The 21,396-nt window shown below is 40.6% G+C and overlaps 1 protein-coding gene across 1 annotated transcript in view; it reads left to right on the plus strand.

Moving 5' to 3' along the window:
* LOC117964792 (macrophage mannose receptor 1-like) overlaps nucleotides 1-21,396 on the plus strand; it is a 121,375-nt gene that overhangs the window by 64,033 nt on the left and 35,946 nt on the right. Inside the window, exon 2 of the mRNA XM_059010535.1 lies at nucleotides 12,491-12,608. The gene's annotated coding sequence lies outside the window, so the exon portion shown is untranslated. The remainder of the gene's footprint in view (nucleotides 1-12,490; nucleotides 12,609-21,396) is intronic.

The following is a 21,396-nucleotide window of genomic DNA, read 5'->3' on the forward strand; positions in this document are numbered from 1 at the left end:
CACATGACCTGTACTGGAACCCTGCTGCCATGGAGTCATTCAAATCTCACTAGTTTGTATCTGCAATAACAACAGGTGTGCGGTGCAGCCCTCACAAACAAATCAGATGTTTTAACTACTGCAACGTGAGCAGCTCAGTTAAAGAAATAAAAAAAAAAAAAACCAGTGCAAAGTATATTTCAGGCTTGCTTATACATACACAGCATGATTGGTGCAGTTCATATATTTTCTTTACTTTGAATCCCCTCTGAAGATACAACTCCATCCAGCACCCCTCTGGTCTGCAGCTATGAGAGTCACTCAGGGCTGTCTGTGCCTCTCCCCCATGCTGGTCTGCAGGTATGAGAGTCACTCAGTGCTCTCTGTGCCTCTCCCCCATGCTGGTCTGCAGGTATGAGAGTCACTCACGGCTCTCTGTGCCTCTCCCCCATGCTGGTCTGCAGGTATGAGAGTCACTCAGGGCTCTCTGTGCCTCTCCCCCATGCTGGTCTGCAGGTATGAGAGTCACTCAGTGCTCTCTGTGCCTCTCCCCCATGCTGGTCTGCAGGTATGAGAGTCACTCAGGGCTCTCTGTGCCTCTCCCCCATGCTGGTCTGCAGGTATGAGAGTCACTCAGTGCTCCCTGTGCTGGACAGTGTTATTTCTTTGTTCTTTCAGAATTATTGTATTCATCCTTTTAAAAAGCAAAATATAACAATGTAATGATAAATAAGGACAGCGCTGCCAGAATTAAAATGCAGACCTCAGAGACTACTCCTGTAACAAGTACTGGGACAGAAGCATTATCTGATAATGTACTTCTGTATTAACACATCCATAACTTTGAATACACAAAATAATCAATATGAAGCTAGAGAGCTGCATTATTATTATTATTATTATTATTATTATTATTATTATTATTATTATTATTCTTGATGTATTGCTTTTTAATGTTTTTATTTTTGTTATTGTTTTACTGCAATCGATTGTATTCATATATTTTTCCTTATACAGTCTGTGGCAGAGCAAGTGCCCTGCCTGTAAATAGTGTGTGTGTGTGTGTGTGGGTGTGTGTGTGTGTGTGTGTGTCTCAGTGTATGTGTGTGTGTGTCTCAGTGTATGTGTGGGTGTATGTGTGTGTGTATTTTGTTGGTGGTTGGCAGGGATGGGGTTAATTCCTGTCCCTGCCAAAAACGTGTGAGAATGTGGCTGCTCCCAAATGGAATAATTGGTCTGAATTGGGAACAGCCACATCCTGTAAAAAGAGAACCCAACGCTCCATTAGAGAGACACTACCAGGGAGCTGGAACAAACGGAAGGTACAGTGTTTGAGCCACTTGTAAAAGTATATGGGTTTGTGAGAGGGAAACAGCTTAGCTGCCCAGTATAGTTTAGAACTGAAGCGTTTAGTTAGCACTCCTGGAAGGAGTTAGGTTTTGGCTTTGTTTATTTTGTTTTGTGTTTAAAATAAGATACAGGCCTGCCCTTTTTAAAAACCTGCCTGTGCTTGTGGAGTGCTGTTCTTTTTTACACAAAAAGACAAGTGAAGACGGTCCTGCATGTGGAAAAAACACCCTGGTTTGTCACACAGCCCTTTTCTGTTTAAGCCTGATTTGGGGTTAAATGCTGGGGTAATTTGAGCAGGAATTCTTATAAAAAAAAATATATTTATTGTAGAATTAACTTCCATTAGATATGTAACATCATTAAAAGTCCTTTAGTTGATGGCATTGGCCTGGTTGTGCTTTGCATCCAAATAGTTCAGCTAAAGAGGCATCTGCAGTGTACTTGTGTGCGCTTCACTGCAGTGTACTTGTGTGCGGCTCACTGCAGTGTACTTTTATGCCAGTTGTCTTTTCTATTTGAGAGTGAGAGAGAGGTATCATTAGGATGTGAGCCCCATCACTGTATACAGCAGCTTCTTAATTACATACAGTATAAGAGGTGTGATTTGTTGGTTTTTTTTTACAATATTTGCACAATTCTTTAAAAAAAAAAAAAAAAAAAAAAAAAAGTTTTATATGATTGTTGTATTGAGGGTGCTGTGTGTGGAGTACAGGTTTATTTAATTCCAGCAAGTGCTGTGACGGTGCAGCCTATCAGAGAGGCTGTCTGTGCTGTTGCTAGGTAAAAGTGAAATGAGACACAGGGAGCTGAGATGAGCAGCCTTTAGCAGCTGAATTTCTCTAATTAAATTGGTGAGTCTGGTATTATAAAACGTTAGAGAACACAGATTTGTATGAATAAACAAGTTTTTACAATTCTTACTATTACAGTTTTGCTGCACCAGAACGTTGTTAAAATAAATTGCTTTACACGGTAAATCACTTGTTAGATGACATTTTGAATTTTGTACGAAACTAACAAATATATATTGAAAACACCTAATCAATTATATTTATTTTGTTCCTCAGTGTTTGCCTAAAAACCCAGCATTTCCCTTATGACCCAGCATCGCGTGTTGCAGTGTTGAAAACATCTGATTTGATGTTTCCTGACAAGCAAGGCTGTGCAAAGAGCTAGATACAATGCAATACAACCTAGAATTACAGAAAGCCTTTCTGTACTGTTCCATAATTCATCTTATTTAATTCTATATTTTGTTTTGGAAAATGAACTGCAGAAAGGACCAAATTATTCAAAACCATCACTGTGGCACCAAACCAGACTCAAGCAGCCCCCCTGTGGTTTAATAGCCACGGCTGTTTATATGATACAGTGTCACCAAACACTGTTCAGACAGCTGCTTTAAATTTCAGTATCCATGGTTTTTATATGCAGGCACTCTTGTATCTGACCACCCCTGCTGGTTTGTGGTTCTTGGGGTGGGACATTTGTGTCCCATGTTACCCGACTCAGACTGCCTGCTTCCTGACTGGAATCCCTGAGTGGATAAGCATCCCCTCTTCCAAAACAGACAGTAGATTTTAATAAGGAAGCCACCCTACAAGTGCAATGGCACTCCAGTCCTTATCCATGTATAATGCACAGTGACTGGGTGGGATATCTGCTCTTCATTGCACCCCTTCAGTGGGTTTCTCAATGGTGACTGTCCAGACAGGGATCACACTGAATGCTGTACCAGTCTTGCCACTCCCGATGATCTATTCAGGTTAAGAACATGGTTTCAAATCCCGCTGCCCCCATTGCAAAGCCAGTGGAGTTCGACCCTGGGGCTCTATTTGGACCTAATTGCACCCTGTATCAGTATTGCTAATAATGTAGAAACCAACTTCCTCAACACATGACCTGTACTGGAACCCTGCTGCCATGGAGACATTCAAATCTCACTAGTTTGTATCTGCAATAACAACAGGTGTGTGCTGCAGCCCTCACAAACAAATCAGATGTTTTAACTACTGCAACGTGAGCAGCTCAGTTAAAGAAATAAAAAAAAACAAAACCAGTGCAAAGTATATTTCAGGCTTGCTTATACAAACACAGCATGATTGGTGCAGTTCATATATTTTCTTTACTTTGAATCCCCTCTGAAGATACAACTCCATCCAGCACCCCTCTGGTCTGCAGCTATGAGAGTCACTCAGGGCTGTCTGTGCCTCTCCCCCATGCTGGTCTGCAGGTATGAGAGTCACTCAGTGCTCTCTGTGCCTCTCCCCCATGCTGGTCTGCAGGTATGAGAGTCACTCACGGCTCTCTGTGCCTCTCCCCCATGCTGGTCTGCAGGTATGAGAGTCACTCACGGCTCTCTGCGCCTCTCCCCCATGCTGGTCTGCAGGTATGAGAGTCACTCAGGGCTCTCTGCGCCTCTCCCCCATGCTGGTCTGCAGGTATGAGAGACACTCAGTGCTCTCTGTGCCTCTCCCCCATGCTGGTCTGCAGGTATGAGAGTCAGTCAGTGCTCCCTGTGCTGGACAGTGTTCTTTCTTTGTTCTTTCAGAATTATTGTATTCATCCTTTTAAAAAGCAAAATATAACAATGTAATGATAAATAAGGACAGCGCTGCCGGAATTAAAATGCAGACCTCAGGGACTAGACTACTCCTGTAACAAGTACTGGGACAGAAGCATTATCTGATAATGTACTTCTGTATTAACACATCCATAACTTTGAATACACAAAATAATCAATATGAAGCAAGAGAGCTTTATTATTATTATTATTGTTATTATTATTATTATTATTATTATTATTATTATTATTATTCTTGAGATGTATTGCTTTTTAATGTTATTATTTTTGTTATTGTTTTACTGCAATCGATTGTATTCATATATTTTTCCTTATACAGTCTGTGGCAGAGCAAGTGCCCTGCCTGTAAATAGTGCGTGTGTGTGTGTGTGTCAGTGTGTGTGTGTGTGTGTGTGTGTGTGTGTGTGGGTGTGTGTGTGTGTGTGTGTGTCTCAGTGTATGTGTGGGTGTATGTGGGTGTGTTTTGTTGGTGGTTGGCAGGGATGGGGTTAATTCCTGTCCCTGCCAAAAACGTGTGAGAATGTGGCTGCTCCAAAATGGAATAATTGGTGTGAATTGGGAACAGCCACATCCTGTAAAAAGAGAACCCAACGCTCCATTAGAGAGACACTACTAGGGAGCTTGAACAAACGGAAGGTACAGTGTTTGAGCCACTTGTAAAAGTATATGGGTTTGTGAGAGGGAAACCGCTTAGCTGCCCAGTATAGTTTAGAACTGAAGCGTTTAGTTAGCACTCCTGGAAGGAGTTAGGTTTTGGCTTTGTTTATTTTGTTTTGTGTTTAAAATAAACATGCAGCCCTGCCCTGTTTAAAAACCTGCCTGTGCTTGTGGAGCGCTGTTCCTTTTTACACAAAAAGACAAGTGAAGACGGTCCTGCATGAGTCATTTGAGCAGGAATTCTTCTAATATTATATATATATATATATATATATATATATATATATATATATATATATATATATATATATATATATATATAATCTCAATTGTAACATTTAACTTACATTAAATTTGCACCAGCATAAAAAGTCCTGTAGTCGATGGAATTGGCCTGGGTGTGCTTTACATCCAAATAGTATGGTTAGAGAGGCGTGTGCAGTGTACATGTGTGCGGCTCACTGCAGTGTACATGTGTGCGGCTCACTGCAGTGTACTTGTGTGCACCTCACTGCAGTGTACTTGTGTGCGGCTCACTGCAGTGTACTTGTGTGCGGCTCACTGCAGTGTACTTGTGTGCACCTCACTGCAGTGTACTTGTGTGCACCTCACTGCAGTGTACATGTGTGCACCTCACTGCAGTACTTGTGTGCGGCTCACTGCAGTGTACTTGTGTGCGCCTCACTGCAGTGTACATGTGTGCGGCTCACTGCAGTGTACTTGTGTGCACCTCACTGCAGTGTACTTGTGTGCGGCTCACTGCAGTGTGCACCTCACTGCAGTACTTGTGTGCGGTTCACTGCAGTGTACATGTGTGCGCCTCACTGCAGTGTGCTTTTGTGCGCCTCACTGCAGCGTACTTGTGTGCCAGTTGTCTTCTATTTGAGAGAGAGATAGATGTATCATTAGGATGTGAGCCCCATCACTGTATACAGCAGCTTATTAATTACATACAGCATAGAGGTGTGATTATTTTTTTTACAATATTTTCACAATTCTGTTAAAAAAAAAAAAAAAAAAAAAAAAGTTGTATGTTTGTTGTATTGAGGGTGCTGTGTGTGTGTAGTGCAGGTTTATTTAATTCCAGCAAGTGCTGTGACGGTGCAGCCTATCAGAGAGGCTGTCTGTGCTGTTGCTAGGTAAAAGTGAAATGAGACACAGGGAGCTGAGATGAGCAGCCTTTAGCAGCTGAATTTCTCTAATTAAATTGGTGAGTCTGGTATTATAAAACGTTAGAGAACACTGATTTGTATGAATAAACAAGCTTTTACAATTGCAACTGTGTGAGGCTGCACCAGAACGTTGTTAAAATAAATTGCTTTACATGATCAATCACTTATTCGACATTGTATTTTATAACATTGTTTTAAAATAAATTTGCATGAAACAAACATTGAAAACACAGAATGAATTATAATTGTCTAGCTTCACAGTGTTTGCCTAAAAACCCAGCATTTCCCTTATGACCCAGCATCGCGTGTTGCAGTATTGAAAACATCTGATTTGATGTTTCCTGACAAGCAAGGCTGTGCAAAGAGCTAGATACAATGCAATACAACCTAGAATTACAGAAAGCCTTTCTGTACTGTTCCATAATTCATCTTATTTAATTCTATATTTTGTTTTGGAAAATGAACTGCAGAAAGGACCAAAGAAATTCAAAACCATCACTGTGGCACCAAACCAGACTCAAGCAGCCCCCCTATGGTTTAACAGCCACGGCTGTTTATATGATACAGTGTCACCAAACACTGTTCAGACAGCTGCTTTAAATTTCAGTATCCATGGTTTTTATATGCAGGCACTCTTGTATCTGACCACCCCTGCTGGTTTGTGGTTCTTGGGGTGGGACATTTGTGTCCCATGTTACCCGACTCAGACTGCCTGCTTCCTGACTGGAATCCCTGAGTGGATAAGCATCCCCTCTTCCAAAACAGACAGTAGATTTTAATAAGGAAGCCGCCCCACAAGTGCAATGGCACTCCAGTCCTTATCCATGTATGTGACTGGGTGGGATATCTGCTCTTCATTGCACCCCTTCAGTGGGTTTCTGCAATGGTGACTGTCCAGACAGGGATCACACTGAATGCTGTACCAGTCTTGCCACTCCCGATGATCTATTCAGGTTAAGAACATGGTTTCAAATCCCGCTGCCCCCATTGCAAAGCCAGTGGAGTTCGACCCTGGGGCTCTATTTGGACCTAATTGCACCGTGTATCAGTATTGCTAATAATGTAGAAACCAACTTCCTCAACACATGACCTGTACTGGAACCCTGTTGCCATGGAGACATTCAAATCTCACTAGTTTGTATCTGCAATAACAACAGGTGTGTGCTGCAGCCCTCACAAACAAATCAGATGTTTTAACTACTGCAACGTGAGCAGCTCATTTAAAGAAAAAAAAAAAAAAAAAAAAACCAGTGCAAAGTATATTTCAGACTTGCTTATACAAACACAGCATGATTGGTGCAGTTCATATATTTTCTTTACTTTGAATCCCCTCTGAAGATACAACTCCATCCAGCACCCCTCTGGTCTGCAGCTATGAGAGTTACTCAGGGCTCTCTGTGCCTCTCCCCCATGCTGGTCTGCAGCTATGAGAGTCACTCAGGGCTCTCTGTGCCTCTCCCCCATGCTGGTCTGTAGGTATGAGAGTCACTCAGGGCTCTCTGTGCCTCTCCCCCATGCTGGTCTGCAGGTATGAGAGTCACTCAGTGCTCTCTGTGCTGGACAGTGTTATTTCTTTGTTCTTTCAGAATTATTGTAGTCATCCTTTTAAAAAGCAAAATATAACAATGTAATGATAAATAAGGACAGCGCTGCCAGAATTAAAATGCAGACCTCAGGGACTAGACTACTCCTATAAGAAGTACTGGGACAGAAGCATTATCTGATAATGTACTTCTGTATTAACACATCCATAACTTCGAATACACAAAATAATCAATATGAAGCTAGAGAGCTGCATTATTATTATTATTATTATTATTATTATTATTATTATTCTTGATGTATTGCTTTTTAATGTTTTTATTTTTGTTATTGTTTTACTGCAATCGATTGTATTCATATATTTTTCCTTATACAGTCTGTGGCAGAGCAAGTGCCCTGCCTGTAAATAGTGTGCGTATGTGTGTGTGTGTGTGTGTGTCAGTGTGTGTGGGTGGGTGGGTGTGTGTGTGTGTGTGTGTCTCAGTGTATGTGTGTGTGTGTATTTTGTTGGTGGTTGGCAGGGATGGGGTTAATTCCTGTCCCTGCCAAAAACGTGTGAGAATGTGGCTGCTCCCAAATGGAATAATTGGTGTGAATTGGGAACAGCCACATCCTGTAAAAAGAGAACCCAACGCTCCATTAGAGAGACACTACCAGGGAGCTGGAACAAACGGAAGGTACAGTGTTTGAGCCACTTGTAAAAGTATATGGGTTTGTGAGAGGGAAACAGCTTAGCTGCCCAGTATAGTTTAGAACTGAAGCGTTTAGTTAGCACTCCTGGAAGGAGTTAGGTTTTGGCTTTGTTTATTTTGTTTTGTGTTTAAAATAAACATGCAGCCCTGCCCTGTTTAAAAACCTGCCTGTGCTTGTGGAGTGCTGTTCCTTTTTACACAAAAAGACAAGTGAAGACGGTCCTGCATGAGTCATTTGAGCAGGAATTCTTCTAATATTATATATATATATATATATATATATATATATATATATATATAATATATATATTTATAATCTCAATTGTAACATTTAACTTACATTAAATTTGCACCAGCATAAAAAGTCCTGTAGTCGATGGAATTGGCCTGGGTGTGCTTTACATCCAAATAGTCTGGTTAGAGAGGCGTCTGCAGTGTACTTGTGTGCGGCTCACTGCAGTGTACTTCTGTGGGGCTCACTGCAGTGTACATGTGTGCGGCTCACTGCAGTGTACATGTGTGCGGCTCACTGCAGTGTACTTGTGTGCACCTCACTGCAGTGTACTTGTGTGCACCTCACTGCAGTGTACTTGTGTGCACCTCACTGCAGTGTACTTGTGTGCGGCTCACTGCAGTGTACTTGTGTGCGCCTCACTGCAGTGTACTTGTGTGCGGCCCACTGCAGTGTACATGTGTGCGGCTCACTGCAGTGTACTTGTGTGCACCTCACTGCAGTGTACTTGTGTGGGGCTCACTGCAGTGTACTTGTGTGCGGCCCACTGCAGTGTACATGTGTGCGGCTCACTGCAGTGTACTTGTGTGCACCTCACTGCAGTGTACTTCTGTGGGGCTCACTGCAGTGTACATGTGTGCGGCTCACTGCAGTGTACATGTGTGCGGCTCACTGCAGTGTACTTGTGTGCACCTCACTGCAGTGTACTTGTGTGGGGCTCACTGCAGTGTACTTGTGTGCACCTCACTGCAGTGTACTTGTGTGCACCTCACTGCAGTGTACTTGTGTGCGCCTCACTGCAGTGTACTTGTGTGCGGCTCACTGCAGTGTACTTGTGTGCGGCTCACTGCAGTGTACTTGTGTGCGCCTCACTGCAGTGTACATGTGTGGGCCTCACTGCAGTGTACATGTGTGGGGCTCACTGCAGTGTACATGTGTGAGGCTCACTGCAGTGTACTTTTATGCCAGTTGTCTTTTCTATTTGAGTGAGAGATGTATAGGACGTGAGTCCCGTCACTCTAAACAGAAGTTTATTAATTATATATAGTGTAGAGGGGTGCTTATTTTGTATTTATTTATTTATTTATTTATTTATTTATTTATTTAAGTAATTTTTTCTTTTTTGTATGCTTGTTGTATTGAGGGTGCTGTGTGTGTCATGCAGGTTTATTTAATTCCAGCAAGCGCTGTGACGGTACGGGGGGGGGGGGGAGTAATGTGTTCTATGATGGTTAATAATTTTATGACTTAAACACATTTACTAATTCTTTCTGATTTTTTTTTTTATAGACTCTGCCCCTTGGGTAAAAGTATATATTTTAAACCATTAATTACATAATACCAAGACAAATGTAAAATATGTCTAGAAACTCCCAAACCTATTTTTTTAACCTCTCGTAACAGATGAGGAATATCTATTAAAAAATAGTTAAATATATCTAAATCAATATTTTAAAGCTTATGTTCAGAAAAAATAAATGTCCAGTTTAGTGGCCCAGCACCTACAATGTGTTGATCATGGCAAGAATAATAAGATGACTTTTTATACATTTAAACAAAGTACAGTAAAACACAGAGCCTGTTTTAAGAAGAAACCTCACATGTTTCATTTGTAGCTAAATATTAAATATCCAAGGTGTAACAAAGCTGACATACTTAATATATTACAACAGTTAAAAATGATTGGTAACCTTTGTTATTTTAATGCAATTATATTCCAATGAGAACATACATTTAAAAAGTAGCCTTGAAAGCACATACCCATTGATGAAAAGTTTATGTTTATTGTATGTAAATCCAGGTAAAGAATACAAAGTGCCTTCTATACCAAAATATAACAACGATTCCAGAATATGTACTCTTACTCTGAATCAGGGAAATTGTGTTTGTCAGACTTTCCACTTTTCTTTTAAGCTCATTATTTTGTAATGGGGAGAATCCCGTTAAATTCCTTTGTCATGCTTTTTAAATAAGTAGTGCATCCCATCTGCATGGTGTTATTTAATTTCCCACTTGCTGAATGTCTTATTAAATGAGTACTGGTGATTTGTCTATACTTAGATGTTTGTTAGCACAACAATGAACAAACTTAATGACAGGAAATGAAATGGTACATATCAGTGTTGCATACAAATGCCAGTTATCACTGGAATATTTTTTTGTAAATAAAAAAAAAATTCTACTGAATTTTGCAATTAAAAGTTTATAATCTTTTATCTTGATAGAGGTAGAAACTTAACCTACTAACTTGGTTGTGTTCAAGTATCTGCCATTAGGGGGCGGAAATTAGCTATTTAAATTGAATAGGATTATAAATATTTGAAGAATTATTTTTAAAGCTGTACAGTAGATAAGTTAGTATTTTTTTTGATCAACGTGTAATTCTAACTTGATATGAAATTACATTAAATTATATGGGATTATTAAATGTGGTCTGATACAAAATAAATACATTACACCTCCTCCTTCAAGATCTTCGTTTTTTTCATCGGGACCTAACTGCTTCTCCAAGCTGCTGTGCTGTTTTCTGACACTCGTTTTCTTATTTTTTTTAATGGAATTCTTAAATTATATAAAACAATTTATAAAAAAGAAAAACTAACATTGATAACGTGGAAAGAGTTTTTCAAGAATTAGCCCTTACCAGCATAATTAAACAGAATTTGAACTCATGAATGTGGTCTGACAAATAATAACAATAGTAATACTAATTAGTGAGCTACAAGGCGCCCTGTAGTACAGAGGCATGCATTTTGACTATCTTCAAGCAATAACTAACCTCGCTGTCTGAATTCAGGAAACAATCCTCCTCATTGGGACATGTCTCTTCTTTTTCTTTCATTCCTACTTTTCCTTTTGTTGTCTACAAATTGTAAGAATAATATCAGTTTTGTAGCTCTATAACAATAACATTGATATTTTTAAGATGTAATGTTTTTTGTTAATATATTATTCCTAAATGCTTTAATATTTAAGTCTTTCAAATGATCTGCCCATTTTCACATTTGACCATCTGTCACAGAGAAAACTATATTTGGTGTTGAGTTGTTTTTAAATTCCCTCAGTTTTCCATAACATATGCAGGAAAGAAAACCTTTGAACTAATTTGGAAATACTGCTATTGGTATGAATGCAATAGTTTGTAATAAAGTAACAATTGTATTTTTAAATACACAGTATTTCAGTGTAACAAGTTGTTTCTCTCTAGAGAGAGAGAGAGAGATTATTATAATTCCTATTTTCTATCTTAACTTACCAGAAAATTTGATTATTACTGCTGGACACTCTGTCCACTTGCATTTTGGTTTGTGTGAAAGTCCACCAGTGGGTCATGTTACACGAACTGCCTTGGTAAAATCATGGATTTCGTTGAGAGAAACGCTTTGATTTTCTGCTTCAACCCATTCCCGTCGTAAAAATCAAAAAGTGCATATTTCATCGAAGCCATGTTGTCAGACTTTTACTATGTGCCTATAAAAAATATTACAAAACACGTTACAAAACAGGGTCTATATAGACAGTTTAAAACGTTTTGTTTCGTTAATTTCACTCACCTGAGGTCAAAATTATTAAAGACGACGTTATCAGGAGACGACTTGAGGCTCGAGCGCTTCTGCCCGCGAGTCTATCTGCACGAGCGGCTTTTTTAAAACAAGACTGTGACAACCTGAAATCTCGCGCATCTACTGAGGAGAAAGATTCGGCAATCTGATCCTCACAAAGGTTAGGAATAATTACATTTATGATTATTTATATTTATTTGGGAATTAACTAATTATTAAACGTGAATAACAGAAAAACGTAAGTCTATTGGTGAGAACACTACGTTATTTACATTATTATATCGTGTTTAAAAAAAAAAAAAAATCGATGTTATTTCCTTAAATTTACATCTATATAAAGACACAATTGAAGATATATTGAAAGCTTAAAATAGACACGTTTTAATTGAAAATAGAAATCTATTTATCATTTATAAATATTAAAAAAAAAAAAAAAAAAAAAAAAATCACTTCAGGTTTTTCTGGCAAATATAGATCATAGTAACCGTGGCCCTTACAAACGATATCTCTGTGAAGACATTGAAATCCCAAGGTCAACGAAACTAAGACTGTGTTCAGAAAATCACAGTGAACAGGGCATTGGAAAGAGATAGATAGATGGATGTGCACTCCTGTTCAAATATTGTTGAAAACAAACCCAGATATAAATTGTTATGAGGACCGAGTTTAATCTATCTGCCATTATTTATTTGTTAAAGATGTGTTCTTTTCAACTGTAGGATTCTTATAATTCTGAAGAAGAGAAACACTCAGACTGGAATAGAGCGTCCGGTCAATTTCAAGAGGAATCTAGGGTTTCTGAAAATGAAGAAAGTGAAGATTTCTGAAAGACCAAAGGTAAAATGTAATTTTATTTATTTTCTTTTTTAAAATGTAGCTGGAACTCCTCTACCTATCTCCCCTTAGGGAGGGGGTGTATGGCAATTGGGGCTGTAACGGAGCTGGGGCTGCGGCCGGGGCCACAGGTGCCTGTTTGGCCAGGGGTGAAAAGCAGCACAGATGCTGCAGGCCACCTCTCTCTCTCGAGGGCCAAGGTGGCATGTTGGATACTCCAAGCACCACGCACACAGGGTATGCCTATCCTTGCCTTGCCTTGTAGGCCGTACAGGCCATACCGTGTATGAAGCAAAAACTCTAGAAAAACCGAGGTAAAATCCTAGTCAAGTGTCATTCAACTTGCTAACTACAAACTGATGTGATCCATGCTCTAAAGATCTCTGATAGAGCGGATTGCTGTTGGTGTCTGTGACCGAGTGCTCTTGAGTGGCGTGCGAGTGGTGACGTCACGGACCAGAAACAGAAACCAAAACAAGGAATGGTGGTGGTGAAACTGAGTGCTACAGCGCTCAGCGTATTTATTAAATAATAAAACAAAACAAAAGGTTTAAACAAACACCAAACAAACAAAAGGGTACATTATTATTATTATTATTATTATTATTATTATTTATTTCTCAGCAGACGCCCTCATCCAGGGCGACTTACAATCGTAAGCAAATACATTTCAAGTGTTACAATACAAGTAATACAATAAGAGCAAGAAATACAATAACTTTTGTTCAGTGTGAGAAACCACAATTCAATAATACAGCAGATAATAGTGATAGTTACATCAGGATATGATTAAATAGTGATAGTTACATCAGGATGTGATTAAATACAAAGTACTGCAGGTTAAACACTTGGCAGATTACAGTATTCTGAAGTACAGGATTAGATGCAGTAAAATAGGGGGCAGATAAGAGCAGAATAAAGCACATTTACATGAAGGGTGATAGTGTCCCAGGATACAAACAGAGGAGTTCTACAGGTGCTGTTTGAAGAGGTGAGTCTTAAGGAGGCGCCGGAATGTGGTCAGGGACTGGGCAGTCCTGACATCTGTACTCTGAAGGCCAAACAAATAGAAATAAACAAATAAGCGTGCTGGTTTTCCCCCGGCACAATACTTAGCAGTTATTTTTAAGTTTTGTTTTCTCTCTCCCCTCTCTCTCTCTCTGCGCTCTCCCTCCTAATACCCTCTGCGCTCTCCCTCCTAATACCCTCTGCGCTCTCCCTCCTAATACCCTCTGCGCTCTCCCTCCTAATACCCTCTGCGCTCTCCCTCCTAATACCCTCTGCGCTCTCCCTCCTAATACCCTCTGCGCTCTCCCTCCTAATACCCTCTGCGCTCTCCCTCCTAATACCCTCTGCGCTCTCCCTCCTAATACCCTCTGCGCTCTCCCTCCTAATACCCTCTGCGCTCTCCCTCCTAATACCCTCTCCCCGAGGGTAGAGAGCTGCAGGTTTATATACAGTGACCATCTCCCGATTAGCAACAATTACTCAACGAATTAACTCAGGAGATGGTCACCGTCTGCACAAGTTTAATAAGGATACGTGACTGTCAGCCAGCTAAATAAATCGCTAGCTGATCAGTCACGCGCCGCAAACAATAATACAAATAATAATAAACAGTGCATATATATATATATATATAGGGTCGTATTTAAAAGTCTTTGTCTTTAAAAAACAGTTCCTGTCCTTACATTATATTCTATACTATACTTCCATATACTGGAAGGTAAGCATATTTTGAATCTCTTTTATATTGATGTAGTGCTATAAGGTATATGACTTATGTTTTAGTCTATGAGATTGACTTATTGGATGTTTTAGGACTTAGCGGTTAGAAACATCTCTATGTCCTCCTGAACGTCTCCCCTGAGCTTAAGAGTGTGCTTAGAATATATATATATATTATATGAGTACATGCGAATCTGACATTGTATTTGGGCACGGGTGTTTAAAGTCTGCAGGGAAAGGTTAATTGCCTTCCATGCCCAAGCATTTCACGTGCAGACTGTGCCCGGACTCGCTTGAATGATTAATAAGCAATTGAGTCCCGGCACAAAAAAAGAAGCAGCTTTTGCTCACTCGAGGTTAGTGTGTTCAGAGGAGGAACGTTACAAGCAAGAACTAAAAATACAGTATATGAGAAACAACTGCTACTGAGCTAATCGCTGTAACTGCACGGTTTTTTTGTTTTGTGTTTGTTTATTTTGGCCGTCATGTCATTTGCTTTGTTTTGTGTTTAAAAGTGTTTGGTTTGTTTCACCCTTTTTATTTAATAAGGAAACGAGAGCATTTGTGTCTCGCCCCGCAGTACTTGCCTATTGTTGTCATTCTCTTCCTGGTCTGACATCACCACAAAGTCATCCAGATCACAAGGTCTTTTCAGAAAAACACAGCCTTTAAATTAGACGAGGTTCTGAAATAGCTAAACCTCATTTTAAATCAGCCGCTAAAAAGCCTCCCATAAGCCTCATAACCACGAAACCAGCCACTCAGCAATAAACCAAAGACTTGCAGAAAAAGAGCTTGTGAACAGGGGTGACGTCAGACCAGAAACACAGACTCAGGAAGTAGCGGGTGAAACTGAAGCGCAACGGCGCTCAGTGTTTTTATTAAATAATAAACAAAAGATTTAAACAAACACAACACACTAAATAAAAGGGCACGTTGGCCAAACAAATAAGTATCGTGCTGGTATATAAACCAGCACGCTTCGCAACTGTTTTGGTTTTAAATCGCTCTATCGTACTCTCCTCTGTACACTCTTCCCTGAGCGCAGGCTTTTATATTCTGGCTGAGGGGTTAACTAGCAATTATTCAATTAAATTAATTAATTATCTTATTACCCCTCGGCCACAGTCTGCACGAGTTTAGTAAGGATGCGTGACTGTCAGCTAGTTAAATAATCAGTAGCTGATCAGTCACGCATCCTCACGAGGTTTTAGGAACAAAGGGGCGGGACACTCTGCCACAGAGCTCAAAAAAGAAAACTAGAAACATCTTTTAAATCATGGCACTGGTTCACTACATGTCTCAAGAATGTGTGAAATACGAACTGGATTTATTTACGGTCCCATATACCCAAACAAGTATAGATAAGAGCCTGTATGTGGAAATACCTCCACTATCAGCACCCCTCAAATTTTATATTACCATAATACTCTTTGAAGGCTTTCGTGCAAAATTACTAAAGCCAATGGGATGGATGTAGACAATGCTAGTCAGGTAGGTGATGTGACTTTAGGAGAAAGGCTAATTAGTCAAAGCAGTAAAACATACCCCTACAGAAGCCTTATAGAGGTCCTGCTCAGCTATAGCAAGGAGACATTGGAGTCTCGATTTACAGCAGGATTATTTTTCAAAGATGTTCTGGTACACGTGGATGTGAAGGACCCACAGGGGCCAATACAGGTCTAGAAAGAAGGCACACTTTTACTAGAAGCAGCCACATATTTGAACTTTTAGAAACCCTGTATGTAAAACTAGGCCATGCTGAAGCCCTGATGACTTTGAAGGCTAAATCCATGCCTGTAGTGGAGGCTACGATACATAAAAAAAAAAAACTTTTAACTTTAAACATAGGAGGCTGTGTGGTCCAGTGGTTAAAGAAAAGGGCTTATAACCAGAAGGTCCCCGGTTCAAATCCCACTTCAGCCACGGACTCATTGTGTGACCCTGAGCAAGTCACTTAACCTCCTTGTGCTCCGTCTTTCAGGTGAGACGTTGTTGTAAGTGACTCTGCAGCTGATGCATAGTTCACACACCCTAGTCTCTGTAAGTCGCCTTGGATAAAGGCGTCTGCTAAATAAACAAATAACATAATAATAAATAACCCATTGAAAGAGTAGTTGTAAAGGTTTATAGTTTTCCTAGGGGAAGCCGAGTCTGTAATCAAGAGAATATGTTCCTAGGACAGCTACCAAAGTGTGGTTATTGGCTTAACAGATTATGATGCCTGTAGTGGAGGCTATGATATATAAAAAAAAAACTTTTAACTTTAAACACCTTAAAGCCAACTTTATAGCATTGTACGTCGACGGTGAACAAACGCCCTCAAAACATTTATACACTAACAATACATTAACACTAGAACTGCCATGGCAGTCATTTTGACAGGTTGAGGTTTTCAAATTAAAAAACTCTGCGTGTCCGAGTTATGCAGTTGCCCGTTTTTCTAAATACATGTATTAAATACCCTAACAGCGTTTGAAAGGCAGGATAATGAAAATAAGGATGTTATAATCCTGCCCACCTAGAACCGCCAAAACTACCTTTTACAATGCATGTTTTTATTTTGAACATAACCTACAGTATTCTATTTTTTATACAAGCCTGTTATCTCTACTGGACCTGGAAGCCATCAATTCATTTGTTTTTTCAAGGAATGCACCAGGGAAAATATCAGTAGGAGAGATTTCATTTTGAAGCCACAGTGCTTCAGCAGAAACATTTCGATTAGAAAACTATAAAGCAGCAGAGTGTTGCAGCTCAGCCTGGATTCAGTGCTGCACCCAGTGACACAGGCAAGAGGAAACATATGCTACTTTTGTTTTAAGTTAAAAAAAAATGTTTTACAGTTTTGTATGTACATATCCCTGTTTACACACTAGTTTCTTTTGAAATGTTTATTTTATTATAGTTTTTCATTTTTTGAAGTAGTGCTTTATATGTGGTTAGAAAATAAACCCTTTTTATGTTTAATTGTTCATTTATTACTATAAATATTTATTTCTTAGCAGACGCCCTTATCCAGATTTAAAGACAGTATTTCGGCTGTGCAGATGTTTGATATGATGTGATTGAATAAAACTTTGGAGTTGTATCTGATCATGTGTCTTTCATTTTAATATTGATGTTGTTTAAAATGTAGCCGTCATATTGACTGCCGCTGGTGGTTTGAGGTATGAGTATAACCGCGGCGGCTCTAGTGTTAAATCATCTATAATGATTAAACTGACTTTGTTAGGGGACAATAATGTATCGTCACACAATGATGCCGATATTCCTTCAACAAATGTGTAAATCTACTCACTCAACAGATCATCATATAGTGGTTGTCTGCACAAGTTTTGAACTAATCGAGGTCGGTTATTTTGGAATTTTCATAATTAAGACACATTTGACCTGTATTAGTCTTGTAACCGTCTGTATTCATCGGGTGTAAGTTCGCTAGTTAATTCACCAAGATAATCACCTAGTTGGGTCAAACGCATCAACGGAAGGGGAGGGGTGTAGACGCCATAAATCAATCAAGCAAGGGGTAATAAAGGCATTCTGACACATGGTGTCATGCCTTTACTATATAATAATAGTAATAATAATAATACAGCTCTCTTGCTTCATATTGATTCTTTGTCACCCATGATTTTGTGTATTAGAAGTTATGGATGTATTAACATAGAAGTACATTATCAGATAATGCTTCTGTCCCAGTACTTGTTACAGGAGTAGTCTAGTCCCCGAGGTCTGATTTTAATTCTGGCAGCGCTGTCCTTATTTATCATTACATTGTTATATTTTGCTTTTTAAAAGGATGACTACAATAATTCTGAAAGAACAAAGAAAGAACACTGTTTAGCACAGAGAGCCCTGAGTGACTCTCATACCTGCAGCCCAGCATGGGGGAGAGGCACAGAGAGCCCTGAGTGACTCTCATACCTGCAGACCAGCATGGGGGAGAGGCACAGAGAGCCCCGAGTGACTCTCATACCTGCAGACCAGCATGGGGGAGAGGCACAGAGAGCCCCGAGTGACTCTCATACCTGCAGACCAGCATGGGGGAGAGGCACAGAGAGCCCTGAGTGACTCTCATACCTGCAGACCAGCATGGGGGAGAGGCACAGAGAGCCCTGAGTGACTCTCACACCTGCAGACCAGAGGGGTGCTGGATGGAGTTGTATCTTCAGAGGGGATTCAAAGTAAAGAAAATATATGAACTGCACCAATCATGCTGTGTTTGTATAAGCAAGCCTGAAAAATACTTTGTACTGGTTTTGTTTTTTTTATTTCTTTAACTGAGCTGCTCACGTTGCAGTAGTTAAAACATCTGATTTGTTTGTGAGGGCTGCAGCGCACACCTGTTGTTATTGCAGATACAAACTAGTGAGATTTGAATGTCTCCATGGCAACAGGGTTCCAGTACAGGTCATGTGTTGAGCAAGTTGGTTTCTACATTATTAGCAATATTGATACACGGTGCAATTAGGTCCAAATAGAGCCCCAGGGTCGAACTCCACTGGCTTTACAATGGGGGCAGCGGGATTTGAAACCATGTTCTTAACCGGAATAGATCATCGGGAGTGGCAAGACTGGTACAGCATTCAGTGTGATCCCTGTCTGGACAGTCACCATTGAGAAACCCACTGAAGGGGTGCAATGAAGAGCAGATATCCCACCCAGTCACTGTGCATTATACATGGATAAGGACTGGAGTGCCATTGCACTTGTGGGACGGCTTCCTTATTAAAATCTACTGTCTGTTTTGGAAGAGGGGATGCTTATCCACTCAGGGATTCCAGTCAGGAAGCAGGCAGTCCGAGTCGGGTAACATGGGACACAAATGTCCCACCCCAAGAACCACAAACCAGCAGGGGTGGTCAGATACAAGAGTGCCTGCATATAAAAACCATGGATACTGAAATTTAAAGCAGCTGTCTGAACAGTGTTTGGTGACACTGTATCATATAAACAGCCGTGGCTATTAAACCACAGGGGGCCTGCTTGAGTCTGGTTTGGTGCCACAGTGATGGTTTTGAATTTCTTTGGTCCTTTCTGCAGTTCATTTTCCAAAACAAAATATAGAATTAAATAAGATGAATTATGGAGCAGTACAGAAAGGCTTTCTGTAATTCTAGGTTGTATTGCATTGTATCTAGCTCTTTGCACAGCCTTGCTTGTCAGGAAACATCAAATCAGATGTTTTCAACACTGCAACACGCGATGCTGGGTCATAAGGGAAATGCTGGGTTTTTAGGCAAACACTGAGGAACAAAATAATTATAATTGATTAGGTGTTTTCAATATATATTTGTTAGTTTCGTACAAAATTTAAAATGTCATCTAACAAGTGATTTACCGTGTAAAGCAATTTATTTTAACAATGTTCTGGTGCAGCAAAACTGTAATAGTAAGAATTGTAAAAACTTGTTTATTCATACAAATCTGTGTTCTCTAACGTTTTATAATACCAGACTCACCAATTTAATTAGAGAAATTCAGCTGCTAAAGGCTGCTCATCTCTCCCTGTGTCTCATTTCACTCTTACCTAGCAACAGCACAGACAGCCTCTCTGATAGGCTGCACCGTCACAGCACTTGCTGGAATTAAATAAACCTGTACTCCACACACAGCACCCTCAATACAACAATCATATAAAACTTTTTTTTTTTTTTTTTTTTAAAGAATTGTGCAAATATTGTAAAAAAACCCAACAAATCACACCTCTTATACTGTATGTAATTAAGAAGCTGCTGTATACAGTGATGGGGCTCACATCCTAATGATACCTCTATCTCTCTCTCTCAAATAGAAAAGACAACTGGCATAAAAGTACACTGCAGTGAGCCACACACAAGTACACTGCAGTGAAGCGCACACAAGTACACTGCAGTGAGCCGCACACAAGTACACTGCAGCGAGCCTCGCACAAGTACACTGCAGCGAGCCCCGCACAAGTACACTGCAGCGAGCCTCGCACAAGTACACTGCAGCGAGCCGCACACAAGTACACTGCAGCGAGCCGCACACAAGTACACTGCAGCGAGCCGCACACAAGTACACTGCAGTGAGCAGCACACAAGTACACTGCAGTGAGCCCCACACAAGTACACTGCAGTGAGCCCCACACAAGTACAATGCAGTGAGCCGCACACAAGTACACTGCAGCGAGCCTCGCACAAGTACACTGCAGCGAGCCTCGCACAAGTACACTGCAGCGAGCCTCGCACAAGTACACTGCAGCGAGCAGCACACAAGTACACTGCAGTGAGCCCCACACAAGTACACTGCAGTGAGCCCCACACAAGTACAATGCAGTGAGCCGCACACAAGTACACTGCAGCGAGCCCCGCACAAGTACACTGCAGCGAGCCTCGCACAAGTACACTGCAGCGAGCCGCACACAAGTACACTGCAGCGAGCCGCACACAAGTACACTGCAGCGAGCAGCACACAAGTACACTGCAGCGAGCCGCACACAAGTACACTGCAGCGAGCCCCACACAAGTACACTGCAGCGAGCCTCGCACAAGTACACTGCAGCGAGCCCCGCACAAGTACACTGCAGCGAGCCCCGCACAAGTACACTGCAGCGAGCCGCACACAAGTACACTGCAGCGAGCCGCACACAAGTACACTGCAGCGAGCAGCACACAAGTGCACTGCAGTGAGCCCCACACAAGTACACTGCAGTGAGCCTCTTTAGCTGAACTATTTGGATGCAAAGCACACCCAGGCCAATGCCATCAACTAAAGGACTTTTAATGATGTTACATATCTAATGGAAGTTAATTCTACAATATATATATTTTTTTATAAGAATTCCTGATCAAATTACCCCAGCATTTAACCCCAAATCAGGCTTAAACAGAAAAGGGCTGTGTGACAAACCAGGGTGTTTTTGCCACATGCAGGACTGTCTTCACTTGTCTTTTTGTGTAAAAAAGAACAGCACTCCACAAGCACAGGCAGGTTTTTAAAAAGGGCAGGCCTGTATCTTATTTTAAACACAAAACAAAATAAACAAAGCCAAAACCTAACTCCTTCCAGGAGTGCTAACTAAATGCTTCAGTTCTAA

Source organism: Acipenser ruthenus, chromosome 41 (genome assembly GCF_902713425.1).
Source record: "Acipenser ruthenus chromosome 41, fAciRut3.2 maternal haplotype, whole genome shotgun sequence".
In the NCBI taxonomy this organism is placed as follows: domain Eukaryota; kingdom Metazoa; phylum Chordata; class Actinopteri; order Acipenseriformes; family Acipenseridae; genus Acipenser; species Acipenser ruthenus.